A 21731-nucleotide genomic window follows, 5' to 3' on the forward strand; every position below is an offset into this window, starting at 1 on the left:
AGATCCCTTATTCTAGGATTAAATAGCAAACCATAAGGAAATGCCCTTTAGAAAAGTTAAAAATATTCCACATAAAACACATTTTAGTAAATTTTCGTTCCTGATATAAATCTGGATATGGAAACAGTTTTGTTTTTTCATTTATAGAACTCCTTAGTCCCACTATAAAAACAACTTAAAATTAAAAAGGCTGGCTTGCAATTCACAAAATCTCTTGTGAACTCAAGTGAGAAGAAAATGAGTAAAGAACTTAGAAAGAATCTCAGGATACAAATACTCTTTAAGTCTAGTCTTGCCTTTGTACTTGATATAGGTACAGTAGGGATTATAGTTCTTTTGTTTTAAAAATATATATATTTTATTGATTTTTTACAGAGAGGAAGGGAGAGAGATAGAGCGTTAGAAACATCGATGAGAGAGAAACATCGATTAGCTGCCTCCTGCACATCTCCTACTGGGGATGTGCCCGCAACCCAGGTACATGCCCTTGACCGGAATTGAACCCGGGACCCTTCAGTCCACAGGCCGACGCTCTGTCCACTGAGCCAAACCGGTTTCGGCTAGGGATTGTAGTTCTTAATTATTTCTAGGACTAATTGAACTTGCCCTTAGAATACATTTTCAGAAGATAGGTCCACTTTCTATAATAACAGAAATACTAAAGGATTCTCTAATTTTGTGGTGTTCCTTAGTTACCCTTTTTTTTAGTATTAAAAATATCTTTTATAGTACTTAAAATTTATTCTTATTTCATTTTTTTAGTATTATAACAAGGGAAAAGTTGACCGACCTTAGGATGATCATGATCAATAGAATCTTTAGAGCAGAGACTGGCATAATTTTGTGGAGTGTTTGGAAGGGCAGAGATGTGGCTCTGGGCTGCCCTCATCAACCAGACTGTTTTGTTTCACTTATTTGATATTCATAAGTTCACTGACCCTAATGGGTTATGCAGCTTGCTTGTATTATAGACAAAAGTTAAAATTATCTTAGTCAAGGTTTCCTTGAGTTTCAGAGTTCATCTGTTTAATACCCACAAAAATGACAGTACATCTGGTCATTTGAAGTTCCAGCCTTTGAAAGAATTTATTGTAAGCATGGAACTTGTCTTTAAGGACCCCACACTGAACATGTGTTCAAGAATGAAGACAAAAAAAAAAAAGGATGAAGACTAGACTATCTTGGATAATCTTCAGACACTAGAAAACAAAATCAAAGAAACTATATTTGATTATCTTGTCACTCAAGAGTTCCTGTTCAGGCATTCCCTTTGCATCACTTTCTCCTGATAACAAACTAGATTTGGAATTGTGCCCCATCTATAGATTCTGATCACTCTTGTCATCTGATATCACTGATGAATCACTTTGCTTTTTGCTGTAATTTTCTTCCAGGTTTCTTCCCACTTGACATCTACACCCACACACTTTTACCCTTCTCTGCCATAGTCTGTGCCACTGGTTGCCTTCTTACTGAGGTTTTCTAATCTTCAACCAGACACATACATTATGTTTGAATAGATCACAGTGCCTGGTAAAATCCAGAAAGTTAGTAGGAGTTCAAGTATGGAATCACATAATCCTAAGTTCCTAATAGCAAAAATGTGGCCTTCACCGACCCTGAGTGCAAGATATCATTTCATAAGAACTAACTATTCCAGCCTAGGATGAGTCAGGATGAGACATTAAAAGTAAATTATTGTTTTTGTTTACCCTTCCCAACTGGTTTCTCCATCCTTGATCTGTGATGGACATAGCTATTAAAAGTGATTTCCTATCACATGATCTCACTCATATGTGGAATCTAATGAACACAATAAATTAATGAACAAAATAGGTCCAGAGACATAGAAGCATGGCACAGACTGTGGAATCTCAGAGGGAAGGTGGAGGTGGATGGGTGGGTGGGAAGAGATCAACTAGAGAGCTTGTATGCATATATGCATAACCTACGGACACAGACAATAGGGTGGTGAAGGCCTGGGGCAGGAGAAGAGGGAGGGCAAGAAGCGGTCACTGGGGGAAAAAGGAGGACATATGTAATATTTTAAACAATAAAAATTGGATTTTTAAAGAAAGGTAATTTCCCCAGGTTCATGGATTAGCTATCATTCCTTATTAGGAACTTCACAGTCATTTGTGGGTGAAGACTGGCCTCTTGCAGCAATGATTTCAGTTAACATTTAGATTGACTCAACTATCATATCCTGGTGTCACCACTTTGCTACCTAACTCTGTGACTTCCTTAAGTTTCTGAATATCTCTATGCCTTAATTTCCTCATTTACAACATTTGGGATGATACCAGTTTTAATACTTAGGACTGTCATGAGGGTTAAGTGAGATAACCTGTATGACACACTGAGCATAGCGCCTGGTACGTAGTGGGCATCAATAAAAGTTAGCTATTGTTAGTAGAAGTTGGTAGAGTTGAAAAACTTTCTTAAAATACATCAGTGGACCCCTCAGGCCAGATCTCTAGACAGAATATCCAGATCTTGTAACCACAGCTGCTTAATTCAACTCCAGAAGTAAAACAGCTGTCCAATAGCTCTCTGAGACACTGGAGAAATGGGGGTAGTCATTATCAGCTACACGTTTCCTCCCACTTAAGAAAAGAAGAAAAATTAGAAACCAGTGTTTCAAAATCATTACGATGTAGCACAATGAGTTATTATTTTGGAAACGATGGGTTTATCACCTACGAAAACCATTCTGCCTCTTTCTTGGCTTATTGCAAAGGGAGGATGTGCCCACTTGACTATTTACTTATTGCTCCCACCCTTCATGCATGAATTGCCTAGAATCCGCCCTCCGAAACTTCCCGGATCCCTCCGAGTTACACAGGCTAGAGGAGAACATTTTTTCATGCTGAATAAGATGGAGAAAAGATCAATGACTGTCACATGGCAGATCCTCTTTTGGAGCTCTCCCGTGCTCTGTGTATTTTTAGTGATAGTATTAAAAATGGGATTTCATGTTTAGCTTCTGGTCTCTGTTGCCTTTGTATTTAATTCTTCTCTATTGGATAATTGGTTACCCCGTATCCTGTATGGGAGGCTAGCGTGCCCTTTCTCAATCTGCTGCTGGGGGGCGGGGGGATGGAGTAGTGAGGAAAGCTTGGGTGTTGGGATGTTGAACTGGCAAACCTGGGTCCAACATTTTGTTTTAACCCTTATAGGCTGTGTGACTTTAAGTAACTGACAACTCCTTGAAGCATCAGTTTCCTCATATACGAAGGTAGGTACTTCCTATTCTTTTGGGAAATTAGATGTCATGTATGTGGTATATTATATAAATAATTATTGCTCAATAAATATTAATTTCCTTTGCTTTCCTCCATGTAAACATTATTCTCCTTGTCTCTCGCTACTTCTAGAGCCTAGGGAATCCCAGAGAATCCTTTTTATGTGCTTTTTGTCATCACTGGTAGATGAACTAGAGGTTAAAAAAAAAAGAGCAACAACTAATGAGCCTCATTCATTTGTACCCTCCATCTAATTCTGGATGCCAGTGACATTGTATGAGATATGACCAGTTCTTGGAATTCCACTCCTCCACCCTTCGGACATTTACAATTCTATTGCATGTGGCGTGTGTGTGTGCGTGTCCAAATAGGAGCTCATTCACTGTGTCCTGTGTGGAGGCTTAATTCAAAAGAAAGAAGGTTAGACTTTGCCATCCAGTCACAAAGGCACACATACAGGGGATGATGGAAGAACGTCTACAAAGCATCAGACAAATAAGGACAAATTACTTAATACAAATCAAGCTTCACATAAGTGCTTTAAGGTATTTAGAGTAGGAGACATTAGCATTGATTCAGTGACATTTATTGAGCAGTTTTTATGTAGCTGGCACTGTGCTTGGAGCAGGAGATTAAAATAAAAATGAATAAGACATGGTCTATGCTCTCATAAAACTCTTCGTCTGTTGAGAGAGGCAGGCATATAACCAAATAAACAGGGCAGGCACACTCAGGAGCACTAATATGACACACAGAAAAAAAGTGGTCTCTGAGCTACTGTTCAAAGGACAGTAAGGTTTGGTTAGGCCAGGGACGGCAAGCTCCAACTCCTAGAGCAACAGGAACAAAATGTAAATGCAAAACACAAAACAGCAATTCAGTATAAGACATTCAATGTTCTTGGCACTTTATTTGTATTAACTCATTGAATTTTCACGATTGTTATTATTATTATCATTATCTCTCTTTTACTGTTGAGGAAACTGAGGCACAAGAAAATTGAGCAACTGGTCTAAGGTCACGTCGCCCTGAAGTAGCATGGCCAGGACTCAAACATACACAGTCTAGATCTGGTGTCCACGGTATTCATTACACTTTCTGCTTTTCCATTAAAAAAAAAAAAACAATCGTGTAAGTGTTATGCAGCCTCAGTGTTCAAGAGATATTAGGGAGTGATGGAGACTCCAACCAATTTTTCTTTTTTCAGAAATAATAGCTAGATAGTCCTTTTTCCCCCTAGAGGAGCCAGAAATCAAACTCCCCTCAAACCTCTCTTAATTATTCAAAATTTTCACTGTTGGAAAATAATTTAATTTAAAAATGAAGCCTTCTATGGACCAAACAAAACATGACCATAAGCTGAAAATAGCTCACCTACCACCAGGTTGACACCTCTAGATTAGGCAGACAAAGAAGGTAGGGAGGATAATTATATGCAAAGAGAACAGGTTACACAAGGCACGAAAGACATCATGAACAATGTGGGCGCCTAGAATAGAACACCAAGAACGCATGCGGCTGGTAAGGCCTTGGTACACATAGTAAGGCGACTATTGTACCCAATTTGCAAAAGGATGCCGGTGAAGAATTTGATTCCTGTGGCATTGTTCAAGTTCAAGGTGGGTTAATCAAGGAAGGGTGACAGCACACCCCTCTAACCTTGTTTCTCCCTTAGCTTCACCTGGCATCAAATGTTCCAGTCACCCTATCTGCAGCTCCTAAGAGCACAAGAAGGACCCACTTTTCTCTGACTTTGTTCACTTCTGCCTGGAATATTCTCCATCCAGCTGGAGAACAAATACTCACCTAGGAAGGTTTAACTCAAAGGGGTTATTCTTTCTAAAGCTTGTCCTGATTTTCCTGGTCTCTGTCCCCTTGCTGCTTCCCAATCCAAATGTGCAGAATTGACCACTCCCTCCTTTGAGCCTTCACTGTGTATTTAGTACTGTGTGTTTAGTACTGTGTGTTTGTCATGGCACCTGCAACATTTTATTGTACTTCTTTTCTGATAGATCTGTGTCCCTTACTAGTGTAAGGTACTAATGTAAAATACTTTCAGGCCGAGGAATATCTTATTATTGTCTGTATTTCTAGAGTATATCCACAGTGTTGGATATGTAATAGACACCAGAATGTTTGACGAATGGATAAATACTTTCTGAGATTATGGAGTACTAAAGTGGATTTTGAACACAGCAAAGGTTCTGAATGTATCATCTCTTAAATATAAAATGTAACAACATACAGTGGATTTTGATCTGAGGGGATGTTTTGGTTATTTTATATTACCTTTTGGGTTCAAACATTCATTCTGTTTCTCTTTCAACATATCAACAAATCTCACAAAACATTCTTTTTCAAAGTTGCCTCTGTGAGATAGCTATTGCTGTATAACAAAGCACCCCCACATTCAGTGCTTGAAACAACAGCAACCATTAGTGCTCATGAGTCAGCTGTGTTGTCCCATTGATTTGGGCGGGGCTCAGCTGGGCTCATTCATACAGCTGTGGGCAGCTGGACTCCATCTGTCTCGGTGCCAGATCCTCCTGACCTCATTAGCTTTATGGTCTCATTGCATTCATAATTCTATTACTAAAAATATGAATCATAGACTAGGACCACCTATGGCAATGACTATTATTTCCTCAAAAGGTGGATCATTTTTTTATGCTTTGATTTATTCATCAAACAAATAGTAGTACAAGGCCAACTCTGTGCCAGACATTGTGTATATTACGAGGAATAGAGAACTAATGCAAGATAAAGTCCCTGACCTAGAGAAGACAGAGTCAAGTGAGGGAGAAAATGTGCAATATAGAAATTATAGTCCCAGAGTGAACGATAGAAGTATAACAATAGAGGAGTTATGAGGTGTAGAGGAGGCAGTGATTACCTATGTCGGGGAGGAGGTTAGTGGCAGAGCAGGTGAGAAAAGGCTTCTTAGAGGATGGGATGACTGAACTCTTATCTGGATATGCAATTACTTAGTAGTTGTGTGTAGATACCTCGGCCAGGATTATTAAGATTAGTTGCATGTAATATACCTTTAAAGTATTGATCTTTCCTAGGTATAATATTAGTTTGTTATTTGAATTATGGAAATGATAAGCCAGCATGCTTTCCTCTGCTAGCCATTTCTCAGTGCCTGGCAGTATAGAGCAGTGCTTAAGAGTGTGGGACCTAGACCCAGATTGTCTGCGTTTGAATCTCAGCTCCAGTCTTTATTAATTGTGCCTCAGTTTTCTCTCCTGTAAAATGGGGGTGGCAGATTGAAGATTCAATGCATTAATACCTCTAAGGATAGGGATTTAACACATAGTAACTGCTCATTAATTGTTAGTTATTTTAAAGGACTTTCCCCAGATTTTTTCTCTTTTCTCCTTCATAAGGTGCAGATAAAAATTGACCAACCTGATAGAGTTGTTGTGATGATTTAATGAAATTAAATATATGGACATCACTTCGAATAGTGCCTAGCACATTGAAAGTACATTGTATGTGTTCATTATTGTTATTCTGTTTGTATCATGTATAACTATTAAAAGAATTGAAGTCATCTATTCTTAGTTTCTGGGGGTTCAAAAACACTTCCTTCTTATTATATAGTCTTCTCTGTCACCAGGCAGTGACCATAATTTACTTATGTACTTTCCTTTGGAAGCATGGTGGATGGTGGGAGGGTTAAGATATCCTGAGAAAAACTCCAAGGCAGTGTTTGGTTGGTGAGGGCTTTACATGATTCTGACGTAGCCCTGTGCCAGGAAAACAGGTCCTCAGGTAGACCTCTTATGACACACCTGCACACACATCCTCTCCCCTGCGGATGGGCACATCCCGCGATGGCCCCCACTGCATCTTCTTGTACCACTTGCCTTTTGATTATGCAGAGAAGTAGCTGATCCCAAGATTGTAGTGTTTACTGTCTCCGACAGGAGACAGCAGTCGGGTAGAAAGATGCTAACAAAAGTAATCAATAGAGCAAAGAAAGATGAACCGCTGAAAAGAATATAATGAGATGGTAGAAGTCACCTCAAATATATTGTGGTTACATAATTATAGAATTTTTCTGGCTAAATGTAAAGTTAGTTGAATAATAGGTAGAACATTTACAAACAATATCTGGCACATCATGAAAACTGACTAACTCTTAGATGAACGGAAGAAGGAATGAATAAACAATAAGGTTATGGAAATGCTTACTAACATTGATTACATGCTATCAAAGAAACCCAATTATGCTTTGATTATTCTACTAAGAGTGAAGAGATTTTTCAGCACTGTGGAATATCTGTCAGAGTTGTTTCCCTAAATACTTCATGAATTTTATAATGTTGTGGTGGCCTGATGGAATTTGTAATTTGAAGACCATAGACATGGGACAAAGGGAGCAGGCTGAAATCATATTCTTGAATTAAGAATCTGAGCATTACGTATGCAAGGTCTAATAGAATTGAAATGTCAATCCATGGCAAAGCCTTGCAGAGTCATTTGTCACTGTGTTTGATTATGCTACAAGGCCTTAGATTCGAAGGCTCTGCAGTAGAAAGAGTACTGGGTTCATGCCCAGCATGTATCAGGGATGCTATTCACACAGACTACAATATGGATGGTCTTCATGGAATCATGCAGAAAGGTGGCTTTGCTTGGATTCATATCCTTGCTTTCCTACCTACTAGCTGTGTGACATGAAGCTTCCTCTTTATTTTATTTTTAATATATTTTATTGATTTTTTACAGAGAGGAAAGGAGAGGGATAGAGAGTTAGAAACATCAATGAGAGAGAAACATTGATCAGCTGCCTCCTGCACACTCCCTACTGGAGATGTGCCCGCAACCAAGGTACATGCCCTTGACCAGAATTGAACCCGGGACCCTTGACTCCTCAGGCCGATGCTCTATCCACTGAGCCAAACTGGCCAGGGCTGAAGCTTCCTCTTTAGTATGAGCACTAAATTAGAAGTCACCGTGGTATGCACTGTGTCTAGAATAGTGTCTTGCTCATATTTGATGATGTTTCCATATTGCCACATGTTAATTAAGTGTAGGAAGGCACAGACTCTGGGTCTGGATTAGTACAGACATTTTATCATCTGGATCTTCTACTTTATCTAAGAGGTAGCTTTGCTTAGTGTAAGGAGTAAGCCGATAAACTCTAGGCTCAGCCCTCCTTGGTTCAAATTCTTGTTTCTGCCACTTAACTAGTTATGTGACTTTGGACTTTGGGTGAGTTAAATAACCTATTCCTACTTCTTACTCTAGCATCTTCTGTAAAATGTGGTAATAGCAGCACCTACCTCATAGAAGTGTTAGGAGGATTAAATGAATTAAATTGTGATGTACTTGGAAGGGTCTCTGATATATATTTAGTACCATATAGATACCTGTTAAAATAAAATTTGATGGGTATTCAGAGAGCTGTAGAACATTGAAAGAAATGTGTGAATTTACTGTGTGGGACTGCTTTTCCCTAACCAAATAAGCTCCTTATATTAGATCATCAGGACATGGAATTTAAATTATTTTGCCAGTTTTTGATAGAAATTTTCATCCTGTCAAAGAAAATGGTGGGTAGAATTATGGTTTCAGTTTGTAAATAGAAGACAAAAATAAAAATAAGTAACCCAGGGCACTGAGGATATATTTTTTACTTGACTTCAGAGAGAGGACGGGGGAGAGAGTGAGAGAAGCATAGGTGTCAGAGAAACATCAATTGGTTGCTTCCCATACACACCCTGACTGGGGACCTGCAACCTAGGTTGTGACCAGGAGTCAAACCCACAACCTTTTGGTGTAGGAACGATGCTCCAACCAACTGAGCCACCCAGCCAGCGCTATTTATTACTTTGAATAGAGGTGTAGAGGGCTGAGTAAATCATATTCCTCATTATCATCATTGGTCTTTGCAAAGGCCATCTCTGGAATATATGTGTGTAGGCATGAATGCAGGTGTTTACATGTGTATGTATATATGTATGTGTGAATCTATGTATTTATTACCTTTTACTTCTGATAACTCTCTCTTTCTCCTTTCCCGTTGGGCAAACATGCTAATGCATTTAATGTATATATTTTTGTTTAAAAGTGTATTGTTGCTCTGTATTTATATTTTTAATTTACGCAGAAGTTATTGTGCAATATATATTTCATTGTGTTGCTTAATTTCCTTCAGTTATTACTTGCCTTTAGGAATGATCCATGTTACTGTATGTATATCATGCTTTGAAGTGTCCCAAGTACTCCATGGGGTTCTCCATCACATTTTGCCTGTTTACTCACCAGTTGATGAACACCTGGATTATTTCCAACTTCCTGTCACCACAATGAAGCTATTATTCTATTATTTTTAGTGTATAATACAGTTAGTGAGCGTTCTCATGACAATCTGATTTTTTTTCTTTATTGATACAATAGAAGCCCTCTTTTCTAAAATGTCAGGGATGCTACTTGGTTAGTTAATTGAAAAAATTATTGGAGCTGGGATTTGTAAAAGTCATACATAATTTAAAGATTTTATTTTAACTTTAAATATTTAAGAGTACTTTCGTTAGTCATTTTAAAAAGTAGACTATAGGCTTTTCTTTTGTTGAATGTATGTATATACTTTATTGTTTTAAAATTCATTTTTATTTTCTCTATTAAAAACATTTGTTTTTTTTCTAGCTTTATTGAGATATACTAGTAATTGACATATAACTTGTGTAAGTTTAAGGTGTACAAATGTTGATTTGATACATTTATAGATTGTGGATTGATTATCAGCATAGCATTAATACCTCCATCCCCTCACTTAGTTGTGTGTGTGTGTGTGAAAAACATTTAAGAGCTCCATTCTTAGGAACTTTCAAGTATATAATATAGTATTATTAACTATAATCACCATGCTGATATTAGTCCCCCAGAACTTACTCATCTTGTAACTGTAAGTTTGTACCTTTGACTAACATCTCCAGTCCCCCACCCCCTGCCCCTGCAATACAGAATGAAACAAATGGAATTCTACAAACATGACTGTATTTTGTTTTAATTTGGAGAGGTCCTAGCTGTTATCCTAGTTTTGGGGTCTCAGACTTTCTTTACATCAGTTACATAGGGGATTAGGCCTAGAAGTCAAATGTTAATATTTTCAATAAGCATAAAACTGTGCTTGGAACTTTAAAGGGACAATAGGTTGGAAAGTATATTATATTTTGCAAAGAGTTATGGAAGACAGTTTAAGTGTGATTTATTTTAAAAAATATTTAATTGAGATATAACGTTGTATAAATTTAAGATGTAAAACATGTTGATTTAATACACTTAAACACGGAGAAATGATTACTACCATATAGTTAGTGTGACTAACCCATGTCATCTTAAACACTTTGGTATTGAACACTGTACGTAAATTATTTCTCTGGGCTATTTCATTTTAAAGAAGAACCCAATTTCTTCTTACTTCATTCTCAGTTGAAACTTAAAGAGTTTTTTCTTTTGCTTTCCTAACAAAAGAGAGAACTGCTCATCTTCTCTGTAATGAAAATTTTACACTTAAAACAGAGGCTGCTAAAATATTTTTTACACAGAATTCTTTTGCACAGAATTGAAAGCTGCTTGGACTACTTTGGTTTTGGAGAGTGTACAAGAAAACTGCAATTAGAATGGGTGTTTATACAAAATTCTAATAAACAAAGAGAACATTAATGAATGGATAGCTGGATGTATGTACTCACATTCTTATTTATTCATTCGTTCAACAAGTATTTACTATCATCCACTATGTCACTATGATTAAAAATATCGATAATATTACTGTCCTCATGGAGCTTACATTTTAATAAGGTGAGAGCGAAAAAAATTGAAGGGAGCTAATATATGAGCAAATATAGAAATTATAATATAATAAGGTCTAGAAAGGAAATAAACAGGGTGTGAACATAAGGAATAACAGGGAAGACTTGTCTGGGATGGTTTCTCTGAAGAAACAAAATTTGTGTTGGGGCTTGAGAGAGAAGGCACCAGCTGGGACCAGGGAAGACCACACTCACAGAGGGAGTCTCAGTTCTATGTGCTCTTGGACGTCTGTCAATCACTTCAAAGAAGTTCTGAGACATATGACATCTTTGTAGTTACCCTGTTTAAAAAAACCAGTTGACATAACTCCTAAATATCAAGGCAACTTAGGTTTTATATAAACACTGTTAATACCTTCCCTCACTACGACCTACCCACCTTTCCAAAAAACAGGTTTAACAGAAAGGTTTTCATGTCCATTTTTCTCTAAACGAATCTTGTGTGTAATGCCTATAATGTTGGAGCTCACTTAAAAAAATGTAGTCTGATAAAGAAAAAACAAAAGGAAGCATAGAGGAATAAAGTATGACTCACCTGTTTAAAAATCGTAATAATTCATTCTCAGGAGATTATGGCCAGTGTCCTAGATTATTCTCTTCTGTTGATTCTCTTATTTTTTCTCTTTCCACCTCCATTTGGCTATTACACTGCTCATTAGCATTTGTATTAAGCAATTCTGAGGAGGGAAGAATCAATCAACTAAAGGAGCTTCAATTTAAGGCTTGGTGGGTGAGAAGTTGAATCTATTTGCTAAAATCAGATTATTTTTGGATTCTCTGTGGATTTCCTTTATCCATGTTATTTCTGTCTCCAATAGCATAGACTAACACAAGCTGATTATATTGTGTAACAGAAACACACAGGTACAGTTTTTTTGGACTGCAGACATATTAAACTAAAACTTCTAAGTGACAGTTATTTGAGTGATTAAAATTTGAAGAGTGTTGTGAGGTGATGCTGGTGATAAAAACAGATTATTATTAAAAGACATGTTGTATAGCCATAGGGTCTATAGCCATAGGGTCTGATACCTCCAGTAAGAAAGTCTTCACATCTTAAAAGTAGCTGACCCTGCATCTTATTCCTGATAATGTCTTTTAACCCTTGCAAGCTGGGTTCTTGTTAGTGAAGGTTTAGGGCAACAGAAACCATACATTTGAAAAATTCACCATAAAGTGAATAAAGCTCAAGCACAACCCTAAATCATGGCCGTCACACTGAATGTTTGTAAATCTTGTAAAAGCCTCTATATATTCTTTTTTTCATGCCTGAAGCTATTTGGTTTTGAATGGCCATTGGCCTACTGTGTTCCCAACAGGGTTGAGGATCTGTACACATTTGGGACGCTTGAGGAAATGAGGGACTAAAGACCAGGATCCATGAGTAGGTCAGAAAAGGACATGGGGAGATTCTGTGTCCTTGGTGAAGATGGATTTGTGCTGAACTTGCAAAATGTACGAGTTCAGTGTCATCTGTTTTCAGTATTTCCTGAACAATTGATTTATTCCACATTATTAATGAACTTTGCAGCAGTTCCACTTGTCAGAGCCTACTCTGTAGGGGTCAATAATGAGAGGAAACCTGATGTTAGTGAATCCAGCTTAAGTGATTCTGTCATGCTAACGATTCAATATATCAGGACAAATGTCAGCTCCTTCCAATATGTTAATTCTTCTGAGCCTATTTGCATAAACTACAGTCAATGAAATACAAGCTCCCCCTCTAAGATAGTTAATGGAGATTTGTAAAGGATTTTTAATTTACTTTTTTTTTTTGTATCCTTCCACATAAATTCTTGTTAAAAAAGGGATGTGGAAGCAAGAATCACAGATTGGGCAGAGAGTGGATGGAAAGTATTACAAAAGCTAAAATATATAGGAATATCAAAATCCATTGGTATAAATGTTCCTTAAAAATTATGTTTATTTACATTCACTGCTTTCAAGAGGAGCAATTACTTTCTAAAGAAACTTGGGAACAAAGCATTTTCTTGCGTTTTGAGCTGACTTTTCACTTTCTCTAGTCTTGTGAAGTAAATTACCAGTTCATTAGTTTTCCCAAAGGATATTAAATCTGGGTTTCCTATCTTTCCTCCTAACCCATGTTATCTCCCTGGGACCACTGACATGTGACAGCAATGTTTATTTTAGAATCACCACTTCCTTTATTCTCAAGTTCAAGGTGAGTATAAATCATAATTTAAAATTAACATTAAGAAATCAGAATTTCTTTTTTCTGGGATGAAATACATGGTTATCAAATTTAGCTAATGAAATAACTTTCTTTCTTTTTCCCTTTCTTTCCTTCTTTTCTTTCTTTCTTTCTTTCTTTCTTTCTTTCTTTCTTTCTTTCTTTCTTTCTTCTTTCTTTCCTTCCTTCCTTCCTTCCTTCCTTCCTTCCTTCCTTCCTTCCTTCCTTCCTTCCTTCTCTCTCTCTCTCTCTCTCTCTCTCTCTCTCTCTCTCTCTCTCTCTCTCCCTCTCTCCCTCCCTCTCTCTCCTCTTCTTTCTTCCTTCCTGTCTTTATTTCTTACAAACTTCAAGATTTCTATTTACTTGGAGTTCTTTTATTACGTTTTATCAGCTGGTTGGCACCTAGGATTTATTAGCTTTCTGTATCTATGTATATTATTAGTAACTGTAATATTCATTCAGATTTCAGACATTTCTCTTGTGTACTAATTTCCTTGACTTTTTATTTTCACTGTAGCTGAAAATTTACTTTTTCACCCATGGCCATTCATATAGACTACTTTATTTATGTAACCCTGGTAAAGATAAAAACAAACAAACAAATAAGATAGAACTAGAATTTTATGTTTACTTTTACTTAAGTAGTTTCCTGCCTCCCTGGCAGTCCCTGAGGTAGTTTTCAGTCTCACTTAAGGTGAGATGACAATATGTAGCTAATGGGAGTGAGCACCATCAGTCACCAAAGAGCAATAGCAGCAATATGGATTGCCTTTTACATTTTTGCTTCATTGCTTACCTGTCATCAGCCTGTTGACCTGTCCATTTGTCTGTGTGTTTTTTTAAAGGTGAGTTTAATAAAGTTATCCAAACCATTTCCCTTATCTAAGTTGCTATGCTTCATCTTCTCTCCCCCACACCCATTTAATTTTAAATACGCAGAGCCCAGTACTTTGAAAATTGGTATAATGAATTGTCCAGACCATAGTTTACTCATCATTTGCCCTAATACATCAATTGGAATTAATTTTCGTGTGTTCACCACCTATGGTGAGGGGGTGTTTTATTATGATATTTATTGTATTTGAAATAGAGGACTGTGTTCCAGGATTAGGGTTCCAGTGAGTAAGTGAGCCATGACCATGCTTACCGTTTCTAAAGGTAGCCTCTGATGTGTGAATAAGGGAAACATTTTGCTGAGTAACTTTAGAGAGTTGACTTATCCTGTGTATTTACCTTCGTGAGTCAGCTAGATTTTAAACTTTATGAGAACAAAGACTGATTTTCCTTTGTTTCATCATGATAATGAACACAGTGCTATGCAATGTTAAATGATGTCTATGTATCTTGTAGAATTTTCTAAAGCAGCTATTTTTAGCCTTTTTTTTATCATGACACACATAAATTATTAAATTCTGCAGCACACCAAAAAAGATATTATATTTTTTGCTGATCTCACAAAAAAATGGTAAAATTTTGATTGATTTACCAATAATAATAATAATAATAATAATAATAATTACCTGTCCTCTTTGCTCCAAAGTGAGGTTGTAAGTTTAAAAAAAATTTTTTATTGGGTTTTAGCGAGGGAAGAAGGAAGAGGGAGAGAGAGAGAGAAACATTGCCGTGAAAGTGAAACATCCGATCGGCCACCTCCTGCATGTCCCCTACCAGGGGTTGAGCCTGCAACCCAGGCATTTGCCCAGATCAGGAATCCAACCAGCAACCTTTCAGTGCACAGCTTGATGCCCATCCAACCAAGCCACACCGTCCAAGGCCAAAGTGATTTTTTACAAAATCAGTTACCTATACTTGTATGTAATGATTTCCGGTACCAAGAATTAACCAATCAGATGCAATCTTATTAATGCAATGTGACCAATAAGATATAGCTCTGTTATATGATCTGTGTATTTATGGTTCGAGGCAGGGAATTAATGCCAGGGGGCTATCATTGTGTTGGCTGTTGTAATTTATTTTATAGAGGTCATATGCTCCTGACTAGATAGTCAGGTATTACAAGTTTGAAAAATTCTTGCAGCACACTGATTGAAAAACACTGTTCCAAAGGATAATGGACTTCCTTTGCTATGTTGCTTTGTAAAATAAATTGAAAAGTAAAAAAAAAATTCTCAAATTGGAATTGGTGTTTATCAGTCTGACCAGAAAACTCTGCCTATTTGAAAGTTAAATCTTACTTCTAGCATTAGCTGAGTCTGTCCTCTAATAAGTTTTAAGGAATAAATAATCTGGGTGCTTACTTTCACCTGCCCTCCCCTGTCAGGACTTCAGGATTCCCCCTGCCCAAGGTTTCCTTCAAGGGTAGGCTTATTCCCTACCCCTGGCCCCCATTATATCCTGGCAGTGCCTGATTCTCTGAGTGTTGAGAAATCAACTCACTCCTTTGATACCTAGATCCAGGCTAATATTCTACCATGCTCACTGAGAGGATATAGGGCTTCCTCTGTTCCCTTGATGCCAATGATCATGTATAAGGGGCCTTGTGGAGACAATGTGTGTGTGTGTGTGTGTGTGTGTGTGTGTGTGTGTGTTCTCTCCTGTTACCTCATGTGGTACATACAATAGGAAGACAACTTGATTAGAAAACAAAGGAGGGAGTTTTGTGTCTTCTCTTTAACACTTATTACTAATGCTTGACTTGGTAAAATGTCTTTATCATCATCTCCTTGATCATTGAATTTCCTCATCTTCCAAATGCAGGATCAAGTGAGGGAGCACCTGGGAAGATGCTCTGCAAACTGAAGTATCTTCCAAAGGAAGGCCCCACCTCGCTCTATACCTTTGCTTCTCGCCTTTGTCTTTCCTCCTCTTTTACCTACTCTCTGCCCCCTTCTCTTCCTTCCTTTCTTCTTTCCCTTTCTTACATTCTGTTCATTTCTCCCATCATTTTTTTCTTCCCCTACACACTTTCTCAGCCAACCTTCCTACCTTCTTATAGCCCTTCAATCTTTCTCACTCACCCCTCTCACCACCACATTTCAGTTGTTAAAGAATAAGCAGTTCCCTAGAATACCTACACAATGAAGTTGGGGGGAGGAAACAGACAAGGGAAAATATGGAGCAAATAAGACAATAACAAGGGAAAAGTTAATGTGACATTGGACAGAAGGAATTAGAGAAATATGAATGGATAAAATATTCTCATTGTCTTTGAAGAAGAAAGCAGACATTCTTCAGGAAAGACAATGCTTTTCCTAGTAATTAGGTCTGAAGCAATTTCTTACATGAATCTTCTTATGGTAGACACACAAATCTTCTCAATAAGATCCTTACAATGAAGGTAGAGGTGGTTTTCTAGATGTTTATAGTGTGCTTTACATAAGCTGAGGATACAGAGCAAGAAGCTCAGCTCTGTTCAGAGCCAGAGCATATTCTCATATTTTGGTGGCTTACCATTCTTGATGAAAATATTTCCCCCCAGGAACAAAATGCAGCCTGAGTTTTGAGTAATAGTAATAACTACTTAATAGTATATAGTAACCCCCGGTTGACTTGTTCTCAGATCCCTCCTGATCAGATGGGAGCCAATCTCTTATAAAGTCTCCTCAGATATTACTTGAAGCACCAGGTCACTCTCACATGTATTTACACACAGTTCATGGACTATAATGTCCACATGACACCTGCTGAGTTCTCGCTCTCTTGTTCTAGCTTCTATTCTCAAGACTTTGTCCTTGAAACTACTTGAGAGTTTGTCCTTTGCCATTTCTACATGAATCTTCTCATGGGCCATTTCTTACATGAATCTTCAGTGCTCTGCATGAGCTTCCTTGACAGTGTCATGGCTAATAGTGCTCCCAAAGGTGACATGTTTATTCAGTATTCCCAAAGGGGCCAAGCACCAAGAGATTTTAGGTGACTCTAGCTCCTGGAATCCTCAATGTGTCAGAGCTCTGGGTTTAACAATGAAGTGCAGAGAGTATCTCTCTCATCTACTGTTAGTTACAATTCCTCACCACGGTACCAATCAGGACTGCTTGTGTCTTGTCTTAAAGAGTCTATAGCAAAAGCAGATCCTTTCATTTCTTACTTCATACTCTTTCCATAGGGGCATTAGTGATTCACAGGGCTGGGTCAGGAGACATGCATGTTTTCTCCTTTCCTCTGAAATGTAGACTCTTTCCTCAACCTCTACTTAAAAATAATCTCATTCATATGAATGCCTGAGGGCACCCACTTCATCAGTTCATTGCATGTTCCCACACATGTCAAAGCCCCCACGATGAACTCAATTTAAGAGCCAAATGGAATCCAGTTAAATTTTCTAGAATAAATATGAGTCTTTTGATTCAATTGACTTGAATAATCAAATTGAATAAAATAATCATGAAGAATAAATAGTCTCCAAATAGTGCTCCATACATATGACTTTTTATACCATTAAAATATATTATTATTTATGGAGGAAATTCCAGGCTAGAAAAAAGAAAGCTTGCTCCCTGAAAATCTAGTGGGCAATGTCGTGGGAAACATGGTGCTGGCATCAGTGATGACGTCTCTGGCTTCAGGTAACAGGACACTCTGGCTCAACTTGCCCAATTTAACAAGGAACATAGGGAGAAGAGAGTTCCAGGTGTAGAAGTTCTCTAGGGTGCTGATTTTCTCCTCTTGGATTCTCTCGGCTCTGCCCTCTGCCATTTGTTGGCTTCATTCTCAGGCAAGATCACAGTATTTATTCCAGGGGTCACATCCAAAGATGACAATATCCAGCAGCAAGAGAGCATGTCATTCTTTATCTCTTTGTCTTTTTCTCTCAGTCTGAGTGAGAACACTTCTCCCTGCCACTGCCACTTTTCTAATTAACTCACACGTCCATTCTCAAACCAAGCACTTGCAAGGGGAACAGTACTAGCTGAATTGGCTTAGATGAATCCCATGGGGTAAAAGAGATATTGGGAGAAGCATCCAGCCGTGGGCAAACTATGGCCCGCGGGCGGATCCGGCCCGTTTGAAATGAATAAAACTAAAAAAAAAAAAAGACCGTACCCTTTTATGTAATGATGTTTACTTTGAATTTATATTAGTTCACACAAACACTCCATCCATGCTTTTGTTCCGGCCCTCCGGTCCAGTTTAAGAACCCATTGTGGCCCTTGAGTCAGAAAGTTTGCCCACCCCTGGATTAGACCATCAAACCTCAGAGGGAAGGTAGGGGAGGGTGGGGGTAAGGGGGAGAGATCAACCAAAGGACTTGTACGCATGCATATAAACCTAATCAATGGGCACAGATACCAGGGGGTGGTGAGGGCATGAGTGTGTGTGTGGGGGACAATGGGGTGATAAGGACACATATGTAATACCTTAATTAATAAAGAGAGAAAAAAATTTAAAAAAATATTGGGGAGTTGACCATCAGGACCACCCCAGTGCTTTTGAAAATGCATTACGTCAATTGTCTGTGGACAATGGTTAGGTGCTCCTGGCCCTTGCCTGTTTGGTTCTGCTCTGATGGACACCTACAGGTACTCATTGTGTCATAAGCCCAAAGCATATAGGTAGCTGCAAACTTCAGCTATATGTCTTTGGGCTCTCTTATTCCTCCTATAAGATATTCAGACAGAAAATTAATCAAGTAAAATGTCATCTCTCTACTGTTTAATATCTTTATCTCTAGCTCCCAACACTCTTGTGACCTTTGGCCATGCTTGTCTAATTACCTACTGGATATTTACACAGAAACATCTGTGGTGGATGTGGGAGTTTGACACTGTCTCCAATTACCTTCTCTTGAGCCTTCCTAAAGTGCAGTCTAGGAAACTAAAAAATTAAAACCAACACACGGCATTTCCCAGATTCCCTTACAGCTAGGCTTCTGGGTTCACAATAGGTTTCTGCCTCCTGGATGCACTCTTGTGAGACTGGGAAGGCAGAAATGAAGCAAGGCCACGCTCCACCTTCTTTGCATTGTGCTGGTTCCAGGCCAGGCCATGGGCACTTGCTCTGTGCCTATGGAGAGCAGCTACAGTGACAGCATCAGCTTCGTGGTTCTGGACCACAGTTATGGTGGTGGGTCTTGACATCAAGAATTACTGTGGCAGTCTCCCGAATCTCCATCATCCTGACCATGGCAAAGGCAACATCTCCCGGGCAGACTGGCTCAGAGGTGTTCCTCTGGCAGTTATTTCTAGAGGCCTAACCTGAAATCCTCTCCTTTAATGCTCCCAATTATTTTTCAGCATTGAATTCCCTGTTTTAAATAATTTTTCTGTTTAAATGAACTTGTTTTCTGGAAGAAACCTGACTGATACAACATTTTATTGTCACTTCAAACTCAATTTGTTTAAAAGGAAACAATATTCACTTCTACCTAGCCCTAATGTTCTGATATTCTTAATCATTGTTATCCACAGTTATCTCTTCCTCTCTATTTTCTTTTTCTTTCCTAGCCAGTCACCTCCTTCAAAATGTATCTTTTTATTTGTAACTTTCTTTCTAGTCCACATGCTAGTATCAAGACCCGACATAACCATCTCTTAGGCCTAGGATATTTAAATCAGCTCTTGGCTATTTTTCTCATTTTCTCTCTACTTTTCAATTGATCTCCCAAAAATGTCAAATTTATCTTCATAAAATATTGTTTTTTTGTCATATCACTGCTCTTCATTGCAGCAAATCTTAAATTATTTTTCTAAACTCCTAGCCTTGGATCCAGTGTTCTCTAAAATCTTACCTCAGCTTAAATTTTTCAAGTGTATCTTCTGGTGTGTAGGGATCCTGCAGTGTGAGAGATGTTGTGTTATGTGCTAACTGGCACTTTCATCAAATCATCCCTCTAAGGTAAATAGAATTACCCCTATTTTCCAGGTGAACAAACTGCAACCTAGGTAAATGACGTAGCTTTTTCAGTATAACACAACAAACTAATGGCAGACCCAGAATACAAACCTATACTGATTGGTCCCAATGCTCAGCATGATATGAATATGTACCATCTTTCCCACCGTCTCAGTGGTCTGAGTGTCTCTGGAACATGCACTTTCCCACTCTTGGACCAATCCTCTTACATTACTTTCTCTCTTGTCTAAATGTGTTCCCTTTACACCTGTTTATTTTACTAAGTTTCAAATCTCAGTACAAATTTTCTTTCCAATGAAGGCTGGTATAAACTTCAGATAATTTCTGAAATTCAACTCATTTATTTTCTGGCATTTGGTCTTATGAAATCTCATATTGGGGACGGTGTTATTTTTACTTACCATGTTTTACTTTTTATGTGTAAGTCTTGATGACATGCTAGCCTTCTACAACCTTTGTTCACTTAAGGCATGTAGAAATTGCACTGAACTTGGAACTTAGGGCTTATAGGGCTCTTAAGAATTCATCTAGTTCATCCCTCTTGTTTTTAAAAAGGGTCTTCCTAGAACTAGTTTAGATTATTATAATAACTCTAAAGAAGAGAATTTCTACAACTCAGACTCACTGCAGTAGGTCACTGTCAAAAATGTCTTTCTTGGATATAAATTAGTAATTCATTGAAGAAGACATACAAATGCTCAATGAATATGTGGGAAAAATTTCACACTAAGTGGTAGATAAAGAAATTAAAATTAAAATCACAGTGAAATGTCATTCTTCATGTATCACAATGTGATTGGTAAATAGAATGATTATAGCCAGTGCTGGTGAGGGAGTGGTATGCTCATGTGTTGCTAGTGGGAGTAACTTGGTTCAAACTTTCTGGAGGGCAATTTGGTAGTAGATAAAAAATAAAAAGCACACACCACTTTATAATTGTGTATCCACTTACTAAGAGGTTCTCTTTTCAGAAATCCCCTCCTTGGTGCACCTCCATCCCCCAGTTTTCAAAAATTGCAAGAATATGCTTACAAGGGTGTTATTGAAGCATTATTTATAAATATCAAAAATTGGAGACAATGTAACTATGGAATTGGTTAACTAAATTTTAGCATATTCATGTAAGGTGATACTATGTAGCCTTTAAAATATTGTGGATAGTCAATAATTTAGAGGGATGTTCACATTAAATTGCTATAAAAAAGCAAACTTGTAAAATGATATGTAGAGTATAGAAGAAAAGAATATATTTTTTATGCATAGAAAACAAAGACAGAGAGGATCTATACCAACATGATAATAGTGGTTATTTCGGGGTGAAGAGATAATGGGAGCTTGTAATTGTATTTTTTTTTCTTATTTATGGTTTTAACTTTTTAAAGAGTAAACACACATTAATTTTATAATAAGAAGCAAGTTGTTAAAATTATGTTTACATATGATCTCAATTATTTTTGCCTTTTCTTTAATTTTAATGAAATGGAGTGTAGTTGATGAACATTTTCCATATAAAACATCGACATAATTTGAGACCTTTTTATAGTTCCTTCTTACATGTGGCCAGTGAAAATCAATACAGGTTTTAAATTTTTTATCCTAATTTGCATCTTGCTTGTCTTTCATAGATTCTCTTTCAGTATTGTACTACTGTAC

The 21731-nt window shown here is 37.6% G+C and overlaps 1 long non-coding RNA gene across 1 annotated transcript in view; it reads left to right on the forward strand.

Annotated features, from left to right (window-relative positions):
• LOC118654121 overlaps window positions 1-21731 on the forward strand; it is a 50973-nt gene that overhangs the window by 14510 nt on the left and 14732 nt on the right. Inside the window, exon 2 of the long non-coding RNA XR_004966974.1 lies at window positions 3180-3238. This is a non-coding gene — a long non-coding RNA (uncharacterized LOC118654121). The remainder of the gene's footprint in view (window positions 1-3179; window positions 3239-21731) is intronic.

The sequence above is a fragment of the Myotis myotis genome, unplaced genomic scaffold (genome assembly GCF_014108235.1).
Source record: "Myotis myotis isolate mMyoMyo1 unplaced genomic scaffold, mMyoMyo1.p scaffold_m19_p_1, whole genome shotgun sequence".
Classification (NCBI taxonomy): Eukaryota; Metazoa; Chordata; class Mammalia; order Chiroptera; family Vespertilionidae; genus Myotis; species Myotis myotis.